This window comes from Silurus aristotelis, assembly GCF_946808225.1.
Source record: "Silurus aristotelis genome assembly, chromosome: 4".
Lineage (NCBI taxonomy): Eukaryota > Metazoa > Chordata > Actinopteri > Siluriformes > Siluridae > Silurus > Silurus aristotelis.
In genome coordinates this window covers 27,181,470-27,196,930 of record NC_139577.1, presented here as the reverse complement: position 1 = coordinate 27,196,930, position 15,461 = coordinate 27,181,470, and the positions used below count along the sequence as shown (strand labels likewise).

Genomic DNA, 15,461 nt, shown 5'->3' with positions numbered 1-15,461 from the left:
GAGTTCGGTAGCAAAAAGCTCTCTTCTGTCTTCTGAAAAAGTTCATTTAGCACTTTAAGGAGTCTTATGAAGAATTAAATGTGTGACAGCTCATTATGGCAGAATTATTCAAGCCTTCCAGGAGCTCAGAAGGTTTACTGCAATGTCGGTGCAGTGTGTTGCTTATCTGGGATCTTTTAGCAGTTAAGAGTTGGATTTAGAAAAGGCAATACCTCATTGGCAGTTTTATCACCAGCATCAGTGGATGAATCGTTCAATCAATGACAATATTTTGTTTTTTAGAGAAGTAGAACTTCACTACAATGTTTGCTTCAAACTGACAATACTGAAAAAAGTATTCACTTGTAGCAAGAAATTTCCAAAATTCAACTAAATGTACAGGGTTAACAAAGTTGAATAAAACTGCTGGTGGAAACTTTCCAATAAAAGTGAACACCCAGAGTTTGGACTCAATGTGTGAGATTTTTAAGCTATTTCTCGATTATGTTTGAGAAGAATAAGCTGATTCTCTATATTTTGCTAGATATATACTGACAATCTTTTTCCTTCACATTAACACTGATGGCTATAATCTCCACCAGCACACTATCCACAACACAATCCATGGTTCAGAATATAAAACCAGATAAAGTATTATATTTCAACCATGACAACACTTTTAAAGAGTTTACTTGTGTAAATGGACTGCAGATTGGTTTGGCGTTGGTTGATTAATTTTCTATGCTACTACTAAAGACTGAGTCAGAGGACTGCTCTGTTGAGCATGTTTAAATAATAATTTTAGGAACCATGCTGCTGCTGTAAAGGGTGGAATAAGAATTACCCAATAGCAAAACTATACAGGTGGTGTTTGGGAGGTGGAAGGGGGAATGGAAATCTGTGTAGTGTGCACAGAGCCCTCAACCCTAGAAATGTGATGCTACTGATACAGAATGTGATACTGATACGGAATATGAATGAAAAATGGTCAGAGATATTAGATTGCTGTGCAGAAACTGGAACAAAATGTTTGGTAATAACCCTCTTGATATAGCATATATGCCACCCACCCCACCGTTGATAAATTTCTCTTAACAAAACACACACGTGTTTGATTTCTTAGTTATGTTAGTTATGTTATGCTGCCCATTTTACTATAGGCTTGTTATGGTCATTAAACTCATGGATATACTCCAGTATATGCAGCCTTTGGGGCATCTCAGAAACTAATTACACCCAGTAGAATCACCCTGACCTATGGCTCATTACTTTCAATTACTTTTTCATCTTTTTCTCTCTCTGTAAGTGTCAGATATTTATTGGGTATTACTGAAAACATTTATACGTACTGCCCACATGGCAAACCAACAGTAATTATATTAAATCTGATCATTTGTATTTGTATTGTTTTGTACAAGACAAATATATATATATATTTAGAACTTTCCCCACTGTGGGACGAATAAAGGTTTATCTTATCTTATATATATATATATATATATATATATATATATATATATATATATATATATATATATATATATATATATATATATTTGTCTTGTACGAAACAGTACAAATTGAAAAAAAATTGAAAAAAAAAATACAAACTATTTTCCTCACTGTATACAGTACAGACCAAAGTCATGAAAATAAAGAAAACTCTTTGAATGAGAAGGTGTGTCCAAACTTTTGGTCTGTACTGTGTATATATATATATATATATATATATATATATATATATATATATATATATATATATATATATATATATATATATATATATATATGAAAAGAGCAATATTTTTCTAACTCAATTGTTTTTCTTCTGAGGGGTCAGCAGGCAAAGCATCAGCAAGCAAGTGTGTGAAAGGAAAGGTCATTGGCAGCTTGGTGTAGGGGTGTGGAGGTTATTGAATAAATAAAAGAGCATTGACAAACCTTTGCAGGTCTCCTGCAGCTTTCTGCTCACCTTTGACTCTCAGGAGATTATATCACTGCTGTGAATCCAGGTAGTGGATGGTGCCAATGTTCTGACAAATCAATGTATAATACACAGAATAAAATTAGATTCAATCCTTATAGTGAACAACTAACAAAAACTTTACTAAAATCAAATTGTATTAGGGGAATTTTTGTATTCGAGGAGTTTTTTTTTATTTTTTTATTCTGAACATATAGAACCTCACAAACTCAAATTCAGGACTATAACCATTACACCTACCAGTAATCATTTTAGAAAAGAGTCACACATACAGAAGCCCTAAGAGGACATGCTTTATTTATTTTATCATATTCTAATGATCACTACTTAATTTTCATAACTTTAACATAGCATAATGCTAACAAATCTAATATATATATATATATATATATATATATATATATATATATATATATATATATATATATATATATATATATATATATATATATATACACAATAATATATACAGTAAATATATATATATATATATATATATATATATATATATATATATATATATATATATATATATATATATATATATATATATAGTATCTCTATCTTTGTGAGTACAACAGTACAGATTTACTGTCAACTGCCAACTTTTTCGAGACCTGCAAATTTTACCATCAAATTTGAAATAACCTCATTTTGTGCATAAAAGTGTCAAACTTCTTAGTTTAAACATTTATGTTCTCTATGTACTATTGTGAATAAAATTACTGGCTCATGTGATTTGAAAGTGTTTTTGTATTTAATAAAAACAAATGTAAAAAGTGAACAAATTAAGTGTGTGATTTTAATGTGTTAAATAATAGGTATGGTAGTTATTGGCGTTTTTTTTTTTTTTTTTTTTTTAGATTCCTATTGACATTATTTATATGCATATGACAATGATGCTCTAGTGAGTCCATTCATCCATGATGCTGCAGAATTGCACTAAGCTTTTGGTGCCTCCAGAACAATAAAACAAGTTGTTGTGTCGAATACACAGAAAAAATACATGGGAAAATAATACTACATATTTTTTTAAAGAGTGTATCGAATTTGGTCAAGAACATTATGTCCAATATGAATACATGGTATGGAAATTGGAAAGAGTGTCAAAAATAAAGTGAATTGTCTCGAGTGGTTAAAACAGCAATGCAGTTGTAGGTAAGACACCGAGGCAGATGATAGACATACTGTACACTGAAAGTAAAACAGAAAGCTTTAATTATTCTCTTTATCCCTTACACTATCGATTCCATTTGTTGCCTTCAAGGAGATACTTTAAATGATTACGGGTAAGGAAAAATTATCCCTGTGCCAGCATTAACAAGTTAAAGCTACTATAACAAGTTAAAGTGACTATCGATATCATTCAAAACAAAAATGGATAAAAATAACAAATAATTTTCATTACTTATTTATAAGCTATACATATATAGAATTCTGCTTGGTCTAAATCATATTCAGAGACTGTGTGTGTGAGAGTTTTGACTTCTCACTCAAAATCATATACACCATGCCGATTAAACAACAATCAAAATGACCCAATAACTCAATATAATAAATTAGAAGGGTTTACAATAACTGTCTTAATCTTTATGTGACTGTGACTGCATGTTAGTATGGTTATGGTTGTGTATATAAGGCACTGCATTTATTTAGAATGGTGATACACATTTTAGCGCCCAACACTGAACAGTACACCTCAACAATGATGGAACTGTAATGAATGGACATTCAATTCCACTCAAATGAGGATGGGTTCCCTTTTGAGCCTAGTTCCTCTTAAAGTTTTTTTCCTCATACCATCTCAGGAAATGTTTTCCTTGCCACAGTCACCAGTGGTTCAATCATTGGGGATAAACTTTAAAGAAAAAACCTTTATCAACTAAATGTATACATTCTAATGTTTTAACCTCTTTATCTCTGTGAAGTTGCTTTGGAGCAATGTCCATTGTTTAAAGCACTATACAAATTGAATTGAATTGAACTGAATTGAAACGAAACAAATCCGACCTGAACTATCTGTGTGTTCAGTGCTTTTGAGGCACACTTTTAAGCCAATCAGAATCAAGTATTTAGATAGACCATGCTATAAACCTGTGATCTGAATTGCAGCCAGCATTGCTGTCAAATATGAGAATGCAGGAGTGGTTAGAATAAAAGAACTGTTAATCGACTGCTTCAAGTAAGTCACTTACTGACCTCCGTTAAAAGTCAGTTTTCAAATAAACAAGTTCGCTTTTCTCAGTTCTGCGAATACTGATGAAGTACTTGTATATGCTAATCACACATAAAGCATAGATGTGATGGATAAGAGTTAGGTTAAAATATGCAGGAGAATGCCTTTAGCACAGCTAGGAGCCTTAAATTAGACAGAAATAAAGGATCATGTGCCTGCATTTGCATTTATAAGAGCAAGATGCTTTTATTCATGAGAATTATTTTCTGTGAATAAAAGGGTGAAAAGGTGCATAAGGACTAAACCTTATTGCAGTAGGTTTGTGTGTGTGTCAGAGAGAGAGACAATGTGAGTGATGGGTTCTAGATGTCTGTCGCTGACTTTATCACTCGTTGTCAAGGGCGTGCTAGTACCTTCACAAGAGTACATCTGTGTGTTATGTGTGGCTCTTTCCTTTATTTAATTCTTTTTGGACATTGTGACCTTTATAGGCCACTTGAGCACCATCCACACGTGTTCGGTTGTAAAACAATACGAGACGTGGCCAGTCAGACCACAGGATCAGTGAGTGAAAAGACAAGAGCAGTTGCACGAGTAACTAAATTCATGGACGTTGTTCTATTTATTTAACTTCAAATCAAAATATACAGAAATACAGGACAGAAATAGTGTTTAGTCATCAAATATTCATTACAGTATAATAGTTTTTTGGTAGAGTTTTAGTTATTAACATTTTGAGATTTAAATGATTAAAGGTCTATTCTTTTGGGATGGGTAGTTATAATGTATTTGAGAAAAGAGCAGGTCGCCATGGTCCTTGATATTCAGGCAGTGTAGCAGCAGCTTCCTTCCAGTACTCAGAAGGCTTCAGCTGGCTATTGCTGAGATACCTGGGATTATCAGACAGCATGTCTTCCAGGAAAAGCTTCTCTGTTGTTCGAAGAAACCAGACAGATTTTATAAATCTCCCATCTCCTGCTGACTGATTAGAGGGTTGCTTCTTCTGGCTTTAGCGTCTGGTCCCGTAACTGCTGTGGGACGTCTGCATGGGAATCTGAGATAACTCTGGAGAGTTCTTGGTGTAAAAGAATAAGATAAGTGAGGTGTAAGGGTTGTCAACAGTACTTTGATTCATAAAGATGCTCTGGAACTTCTTCTAAAAGGCAAAGACTTGTTTACAAAAAAAAAAAAAAAAATTCTTAACAAACATACACACTGACACTTCTTTTTAGATTATTTATTTAGCCAAATTATGGCTTTTTTCATGATCTCCTTACGTACGTTGACATCAAATGTAATATATGTATATATAAACTTCTTCCTAAATACAATGAAAAAAAAGCATGCCTTTTTTCTGCAGTCAAGGTGCAGTCTTTGAGATTAGAGGGTTCCTGAAGGATCCGATAATTACTTGCTCATATCTTTCTAAAAGAGGAACCTTTCAAGAACCCTAGTTTATTTCATATGTTTAAAAAAAAAAATTTTATGTTTGTTTTTGGGTTCATCTGCCCCCCAAAATGGCACATCTAGTGTTGATAGACCCTTTAGTTGCATTATATCAGGTCAATGTTAAATTCTAAGATCTGATTGGACATTTGGTGTTGAGTAATTCCTAACATCAGCTCTGATAGTAGTTCTGGCTGCAGGGTAAATCAGGTTATATTTAATGTACTTGTACAAATACGCTAGCTGAATTAAAGGGACTTGAATGACACAGTACTGTATAACACACATAGTATAACACATGGTATAAGCCTTACTAAAGGGTAGAAGCCAAGCTTAAAGTGTTTGTCATAAAAAAATTACTAATGTAACATAATCGACATTTAATTTATTTGCAAACTGTGACTTTGCATTACATCACAATACCTCATGATTCATCACTTTCCTATAACAGTACACCTTATAGTGATTTATGTAGGGGATAATCCACAGCTAGTGTAGAAAAATGTAGGAAACAAATAACTTCCCACTGTGCATCAGATGGTGTTTGCCTCTGCAGGGGAGCATTGTTACTATGGTTACAATTGTTAATAGGCTGTGCATTAAGTTAAATCAGAATTGGGTATTCAAGCATAGTATAAGCTTTATGTAATGCACTGCATTTTATTAAATGTTTTTATTTGGTAGTTTTTCAAAAGTATATATATTGCTGTATTTGACTTTTGGATTCAATTAGATTGGTTTGATTTTTGCGATGTCTCTGAGCTAGCGAAGGTGTTCTGATTAAACTCTGACAGGCTACACTTTGTTCCTTTCTTGTTTAAATGAAGATAAATGAGTTGGGGACAGCAGCTTTAAATGTTCTCATGAGACATGAGATAAGATGTTTCAGAGCCTTAATGACTCTGTTTTGTCTATTTCCTGTGATTGAGTGCATTCATTAGGATGACTGCACAGATAGAAGACTCCAACAGAAGAACACATCAAGAGCACACACAAAACACACACAAACACTCACAGCCACACTCACACACACAGCAAAGCAGTCCAAATTTTTTATGGGAAAATATGGACACATGAATAAACAAAATAACCAAATCAGCAGGGGAAGCTCATCAATTGTGACCTTCTGCATTGGTGACCTTGATAGCCATATTACACCATTGCTGAACTGGTCACTATGTGTTTGGATTGCTTTTTGGCATTCAAATTTTTTAACATTAAATACTTACTTAATATTTAGCACAAAAAAAATCCAGAAAGGGAAAAGTTACGATCTCTGTGCCTTTAACCTTTGCATGGGTGTGGGTTCTGGGATTTTCACACACAAAAAAAAAACTTCTGAGAAGGTCTTAAGGGTGTGAATGAGAGAGCAGAGGAGAATAACCAGACTGGTCTGAGCTGACAGAAGGTCTATAATACTTCAAATTCACTTACATCAATGGTGAGCAGAAAAGCATCTCAAAATACTCAATGCACATCAAACCACGTGGTGGAGGAACTACAACAGCAGAAGACCACATAATCTAAGACTAACAATGAATGGGTTCAAGTGAATTGAATGATGTGTATAAACGTGTAATAGTTCATGTGGTGAATAGCTTTATTTTAATTATGGAAAGAGTCTCGGGTGTCATTGCTTTTTAACAGTTACAGTGCTAGATAGATAGATAGATAGATAGATAGATAGATAGATAGATAGATAGATAGATAGATAGATAGATAGATAGATAGATAGATAGATAGATAGATAGATAGATAGATAGATAGATAGATAGATAGATAGATAGATAGATAGATAGATAGTACCATCTTTTATGGTACAAGGAAGATATGCTTCGAGGCTCATCTCTGTTCTGGCACCAAGGTGGTGGAACAAACTTCTATTTGATGTCTGAACAAATAAGTCTCTTGCCGTCTACAAATGACATCTACAGACCAACCTCTTCCAGAGGTTCTTAAAAAAACTTCATAACTAACTTTAGAGCGTAATAACAATATTTTTTTCTCCCAACATTGACTGATGGTTTTCTTAGCCTGTGTCTTAGTGAACCAGCATTAGAATATTTAGTGAGACTTATTAAAATGTCAAAGCACTTTTGTTAAGTTGCGCAGAATAAGTGTGTATGCCAAATGTTGTAAATGTAAATGTTATATCTCAAGAGTAGGTTGACACTTACAGTAACAAAGATATAGAATGACATTGATAACACAAGTCAGATAGCTCAGTGGTCATGTGCTGTTAAAGTCAAGTGAGAGTCCTAAATTTGACTGAATGTATGGGTGTATGAATACATAATTCAATCAAATGAAACCAATGTACATGGGAATTACTATAAAAATACATCTTATATTTATATTGTCTAATTTTTGTAATAGGAACTTTATATTTTGAATGTTTCACATTACAATATATCTATTAACCATAAAACACTTTTGTGTGCCATTAATTAATAAATTAAACATTGTAATCAAATACAATAACACATTTTATGTGTTTGTACAGAAATAATCCATTTAACCCAGCCATTAGGGGGGCACAAGCCAGTGTACTCTTAGTGCCGGTCCCAAGCCCGGGTAAATGGGGAGGGTTGCGTTAGGAAGGGCATCCAGCGTAAAACATGTGCCAAATCAAATATGCGGATCACAAATGAGAATTTCATACCGGATCGGTCGAGGCCCGGGTTAACAACGACCGCCACAGGTATCGTTAGCCGACAGGGTACCGGTGGAAATTGGGCTACTGTTGGCCGAAGGAGGAGAAGGAGAGGAGGAAGGCGTCTACAGAGACGGCAGGAAAAGGAGCAGTGTAGGAAAGTAGAGGTTCGGGTTGGTACTTTAAATGTTGGTACTATGACGGGTAAAGGGAGAGAGATAGCTGATATGATGGAGAGGAGAAAGGTAGATGTGTTGTGTGTTCAGGAGACCAAGTGGAAAGGGAGTAAGGCCAGGAACATTGGAGGTGGGTTTAAACTGTTTTATCATGGTGTGGATGGGAAGAGAAATGGTGTAGGGGTGATTCTGAAGGAAGCGTACAGTAAGAGTGTAGTGGAGGTGAAGAGAGTTTCTGATAGGGTGATGATCGTGAAGGTGGAAGTTGAAGGGATGATGATAAATGTCATTAGTGCCTATGCTCCACAAGTTGGCTGTGAGATGGAGGAGAAAGAAAGATTCTGGAGTGAATTAGATGAAGTGGTAGATGGTGTACCTAGGAAAGAACGATTGGTGATTGGGGCAGACTTTAATGGGCATGTAGGTGAAGGGAACAGAGGTGATGAGGAGGTGATGGGTAGGTATGGTTTTAAGGAGAGGAATGTGGAAGGGCAGATGGTGGTAGATTTTGCTAAAAGGATGGAAATGGCAGTGGTGAACACGTATTTTAAGAAGAAGGAGGATCATAGGGTGACGTATAAGAGTGGAGGAAGGTGCACACAGGTGGATTATCTTCTGTGTAGGAGATGCAACCTGAAGGAGATTGGAGACTGTAAGGTGTTGGCGGGGGACAGTGTAGCTAGACAGCATCGGATGGTGGTCTGTAGGATGGTTTTGGAGGCGAAGAAGAAGAGGAGGAAAGTAAGGTTTGAAAAAAGAATAAGATGGTGGAAACTGAAGGAGGAAGAGTGTAGTGTGAGGTTCAGGGAAGAGGTCAGACAGGGGCTTGGTGGTGGTGAAGAGGTGCCGGATGATTGGGCAACTACTGCAGGAGTGATGAGGGAGGCAGCTAGAAAAGTACTTGGTGTGACATCTGGAAATAGAAAGCAAGACAAGGAGACGTGGTGGTGGAATGAGGAAGTGCAGGAGAGCATTAGGGGAAAGAGATTGGCAAAACAGAAGTGGGATCGACAGAGTGATGAGAAAAGTAGGCAGGAGTACAAGGAGATGCGGCAGCAGGTTAAAAGGGATGTGGCGAAAGCCAAGGAAAAGGCATATGAGGAACTGTAGAAGAGGTTGGACACTAAGGAAGGAGAAAAGGATTTATACCGATTGGCCAAGCAGAGGGACCGAGCTGGGAAGGATGTACTGCAAGTTAGAGCAATAAAGGATGGAGAGGGAAATGTGTTGACTAGTGAGGAGAGTGTGTTGAGAAGATGGAGGGAGTATTTTGAGCAGCTGATGAATGAGGAAAATCAGAGAGAGAGAAGGTTGGAGGATGTGGAGTTGGTGAAGCAGGATGTAGATAGGATTAGTAAGAAGGAAGTGAGAGCAGCGATTAAGAGGATGAAGAATGGAAAGTCGGTTGGACCAGATGACATACCGGTAGAAGCGTGGAGATGTTTAGGAGAGATGGCAGTGGAGTTTTTAACCAGATTGTTTAACAGGATTCTGGAAGGGGAGAGGATGCCTGAGGAATGGAGAAGGAGTGTGCTGGTACCGATCTTTAAGCATAAGGGAGATGTGCAGACCTGCAGTAACTACAGGGGAATTAAGTTGATCAGTCACACCATGAAGTTATGGGAAAGAGTAGTGGAAGCCAGGCTGAGAGAAGAGGTGACCATCTGTGAGCAACAGTATGGTTTCATGCCGAGGAAGAGCACCACAGATGCCTTATTTGCTTTGAGGATGTTGATGGAGAAGTATAGAGAAGGACAGAAGGAGCTGCATTGTGTATTTGTGTATTTAGAGAAAGCGTACGACAGGGTGCCGAGAGAGGAGTTGTGGTATTGTATGAGTAAGTCAGGTGTGTCAGAGAAGTATGTGAGGGTGGTGCAGGACATGTATGAGGACAGTGTGACGGCAGTAAAGTGTGCAGTAGGTACGACAGACTGGTTCAGGGTGAAGGTTGGACTGCATCAAGGATCGGCCCTGAGCCCTTTCCTGTTTGCAGTGGTGATGGACAGGTTGACGGACGAGGTCAGACAGGAGTCTCCCTGGACTATGATGTTTGCAGATGATATTGTGATTTGTGGTAAGAGTGGAGAGCAGGTTGAGAAGAGCCTGGAGAGGTGGAGATATGCGCTGGAGAGAAGGGGAATGAAAGTCAGTAGGAGTAAGACAGAGTACATGTGTGTGAATGAGAGGGAGGGCAGTGGAGTGATGCGGTTGCAGGGAGAAGAGGTGGAGAAGGTGGAGGAGTTCAGGTACCTGGGGTCAACAGTGCAAAGTAATGGAGAGTGTGTTAGGGAAGTAAAGAAAAGAGTGCAGGCAGGGTGGAGTGGGTGGAGAAGAGTGACAGGAGTGATTTGTGATAGAAGAGTATCTGCAAGAATGAAAGGGAAAGTTTATAGGACTGTGGTGAGACCTGCGATGTTGTATGGATTAGAGACAGTGGCATTGAGTAAAAGACAGGAGGTGGAGCTGGAGGTAGCAGAGCTGAAGATGTTGAGGTTTTCGTTGGGAGTGACGAAGATGGACAAGATTAGAAATGAGTTTATTAGAGGGACAGCACATGTAGGATGTTTTGGTGACAAGGTGAGGGAGGCGAGATTAAGATGGTTTGGACATGTGCAGAGAAGGGACATGAATTATATTGGTAGAAAAATGCTGAAGATGGAGCCACCAGGTAGGAGGAAAAGAGGAAGGCCAAGGAGGAGGTTCATGGATGTGGTGAGGGAAGACATGCAGGAAGTTGGTGTAAAAGAGGCAGATATAGAGGACAGGGTGGTATGGAGACGGATGATCCGCTGTGGCGACCCCTAATGGGAGCAGCCGAAAGAAGAAGAAGAAGAAGTACAGAAATAATCCATTTAGTGGCATTACACTTCGGATTGTGCCATATCACACCACCCCAGAGTGAATTAGTTTCATGTAACGTACAATCTGTCATGTATTACTCTATAATGAACACTGTAGCTATAGAGTGACCATGTGTAGTCTCTATTTCTGTCCTCTGTAGTAATTCTTTCTTTAAGCCTGTCTCAAAATCACACATTGCCACAAATTAAATATTTTGACTACCTACTATACAAATCCCACTCTGCAATTTTATACCAAACAAAAATCTAATTGCAAATGTATGAATTATGAAATTTAGTAGCTATCAACCGCACAAACTGCCGATTTTAAATTCATACATTTAAGGTCTAGATGGACATTTTCTGTAAAAAGTCACCCCAGGTGGTCTCATGGCACTTTAACTACAAAGTGCAGGCAGCCATGAATAAGTGCAGAGACAGTGCTAGACTTCACATTATGGCTCTAATACATCACCCAGGCCTGGACAACACACTACCATGTTGTGATTATCATCCTAACTGTAATCCTATCTTATCTGGTTTGGTATCCATGACAACTGCTAAATTGGATCTTGTGTAGTACAAAAATAGCTATTTCAAAATAGCTATTCTAAAGTGTTTGTATTATTTTCTCTTAAATCTAGATTGGAAAAGACAATTACAAAACATTGTAAATTTCCCACATCTATAAATCCCATACATTTCCTAAATTTAGGATAACACTATGAGGAGATATTTTACATCTTATAAATTACATTTATTTATGCCCCACTGCTGTTAAACTCTGCTTTCTGATTGGTAAGATAGTTTCAGTAATCCAATTCGGTACAATTGTATTTGTATAGTGCTTTTAACACAATTTTCTAAAACTGATTTTCTAGATGGATTACAAATATATAATGTCAGAATTGTTTAGCTGTAAGTTTATCCCTAATAAACAAGCCAATGGAGAGATGGTCTGAGAAAGAAACCTGGAGACTCAAAAGGGATCCCCTCCTCATCTGAGTGACACCAAATTTCTATTCATTATAGTTTAATCATTGCAGTTAAAAACTGGTCACTAATGTGCACTTAAATGCAAAACTTAAACCATTGTACTTGCAACCCTAATCATTGTAACAGACTGTTTAAATTAATTATAATCCAAATCTATTTTTGAGTTTTACTTTCCACAGTAACCTAGTGGATCTTTAGGCTTTTCATGTGGAACCATCCTTAGCTAAACCAAGTGGTCTACAAAAAATCCCAGATTTAAAAAAAAATGCTTTCTTTCTATTATTGTTTCAAGGGTAACTAGGTAGACAATGACTTGCATGTCAGGTGCTACACAAAATAATAATAAACTGATGTTTACTTTGCATTTTAACCATTGCCAGCAGTTTCCCACATAATCTAGGGAAATACTGTTTTTCACTACTCAGCTAAAATGACTTTTTGTCTTACAGTTTCTAAATTACATGTTTTATTTCTTTTTCTTCGTTTTAAGAAACATTGATAATAGAACTTTAAAGAATAGACATTCAGCATCACCTAAATAAGGATGGGCTCTCTTTTGAGTCTGTATGCTTATGCTGTATTCAAGGTTTCTTCTTAACATAGGCTCAGTGAGCTTCTCCTTGCCATTTTCATTTTATAGGAATTAATTTATGGTTTAGAAAATTATATTCCCAGTCTATTTATTATTTACTGTAAACCTGTTTTGTGACAATATGTATTGTTAAAGTGCTGTATATATAAATTGGACTTGGAATTAGACACTCTTTTTTCCAGCTGTTATAATGTGATAACGTTTGGTGAAATAATAATAAAAAAAATTTTGTAAGGTGAGTTTTATGTCCTAGGAGAGAAATATCTGAAGTTTTTAACATTTAGGAAAGGAGTCTCCAGTGTCAGTGATTTGCATGTTTGTAACTGAGTTACTGTTACCAAAGTTGATTATTATCCACTGCTAGCACACCAAAATGTACTGTTTTATAAGAATGTCTTCTAATGCAACAATAATCTTCATTATTCGGTGTTTTTAGTTATTAAAAACATGATGCTTTATTATTAATTTGTAGTTACATATATACAGCACATATATTTCATATATTATAGTGACATTTAATGTTCTGGAATATTTAGGGAAAAAAAAAACCCTCTCACAAACATAATTACAGCTAAAGAAACCACAATGCGTCCTAAAGACTTCTATATGTAGGAGAACTTACGATCCAGGATATAACTCAAAAAATGTTAAATAGAAACCTACTATAAATAAATAAGTATACTGTATATTTATATAGCTCAGTAAGGAGGGAGTTGTTACTATAGCAACAATGGCATTAGAATTAGATATTTAATTGACACAAAATAAAGATAGATTTCTGCATTCTGGAATTGTCTGATAAATGTGTCTTGATGTATACCCTTTTCTTAATATTTTATTTATAGTTTATGTTTAGGATTTTAGGATGCAAAGTAGAATAGGTGTTTACTTTATCAGAGCAAAATTGCTTCACTAATCCAGAATGGAAGAGGAGAATGAAAAGAATGAAGGGATGAGAAAGATGTAAAGGTTTAATAGTGCTGGTGGGGTGTGGATAGCTTGTGATCAGTAATTTGGTGGTTTCTGTTCTAAAGGTCAGGAAACATGAATGCTGTGGAAGATTTCTATGAAGCTGATGAATGTTGTGAGGTAGTGGCTCAATTGTTGCTTTATGATGTGTCTTGCACATTAAGGCTCAGAAAATGGTCAAGGCTTTAAACAACACAAAAGAATAGTGGAAATGGAACGCCAGTCTCAAACCACTGATGTCTCGTTTTCTATAAACAAACTGTACAATAGGCTAGATTGCAATTACGGCCATTTTCTTATTTAATTATGAGTGAAATCAAGCTGTGCTGCTTGAGTTCTGAAACGTACTGTATAACTAATATGAGTGCAGCTATAATCAGCTGGAATTATTGCTAATAAATGTACATTTAGTTTATGTTTTATATTCTTGGCATCCTTCATGTTTTATTGAGTGTCATATACCATAGGACTATGTCTCCCAGAAACCCTTGTTTTTTGCACCGATTCACATTTACTGCTAATTAGTACTCACTTACTAAGTATATGTCCTCACTTTTCATTGCACTTTTTGTCTCATCGTTGTGTTTATTGTGTTAAGTTTTTACTTAAAACAGTACCTGCACTTTAAACTGAGATGTAACACAGTTTTGTAACTTAGGCTTTGTAGTATAATCCTATCAAACCCAATTGTTTAAATTGAAATGGTTTACAGTAAACACTAAACACTAAAGTTAGTCAGACTCACTGCAGCTGTTAATCAGTAGTAGGAGAGATGCAACATAAGACTGAAGGTTAACTAAAATATGTGAGTGTGGGTAGTGAGGGGATTGGTGGTGTAGCAGTGAAGGTCATGTGTATCGTATTTTCAAGGGGATTAGCTTAACAAGAAAATGAAGCTGTTGAAGGTTAATCATTAGCTCAGTGAAATTTTATGTTAAATCAAGTGATAAAATCTTTTAATTAAGCAATATCTCTCAAGTGCTTAGTTACACTAAATATATCAGCCATTATTGAGCCGTAGGCTGAAGGTAGTGCTAATATTCAGGAGAAAATGGAGCAGTTGAGAGTTTGATGTTACTTATATACTACAGTCTTTTACTCAATTGTATAGGATGCCTTTGGATGCAGAGGCATTACACTTTTGAAAACCCCAAAGCATTGTTTCAAATATATGTTTTTAATATAACCGATTTCCCACATGTTCCCCAACAACGTCAAAGAAAAATGAACAGTCCTGTATTTTTTACAATAAAATGGGAGAAAATGGCACCAGGATATAAACTAAAGATTGGAAAATTTACTACATATTATGTATCTAACATTACCTCAGGGAAATGACACACACACACCTTTTTAAGCAGTAGAAATACACTAGCAAATGTCCCTACATATTAAATTACAAATAAAATGTATTACTATAACTGTCTCTGAACTAACAACATAAATTAATCTAAATATATAACTAAAAAAGCCACAAAGGCCAGTTAGATTCAGAAATCAAATGAAGTAACTGCTACCACCCTGAAATTTGTGTGTGAAAAAAAAAGAAAAAATTAGACTTTAGACATTACCCTGCCTCAAGCTTGACTCTATCATGATAATATGCAAAAAAATATGAAAATAATTTAAACAAAAATGGTTCTGAACCAG

General features: G+C 35.9%; 1 long non-coding RNA gene across 1 annotated transcript in view; it reads left to right on the top strand.

Annotated features, from left to right (window-relative positions):
* The window catches only part of LOC310724648, a 91,793-nt gene extending 81,191 nt beyond the window's left edge, over positions 1-10,602 (top strand). Inside the window, exon 3 of the long non-coding RNA XR_014533128.1 lies at positions 10,579-10,602. This is a non-coding gene — a long non-coding RNA (uncharacterized lncRNA). The remainder of the gene's footprint in view (positions 1-10,578) is intronic.
* The last annotated feature ends 4,859 nt before the right edge of the window (positions 10,603-15,461 follow it).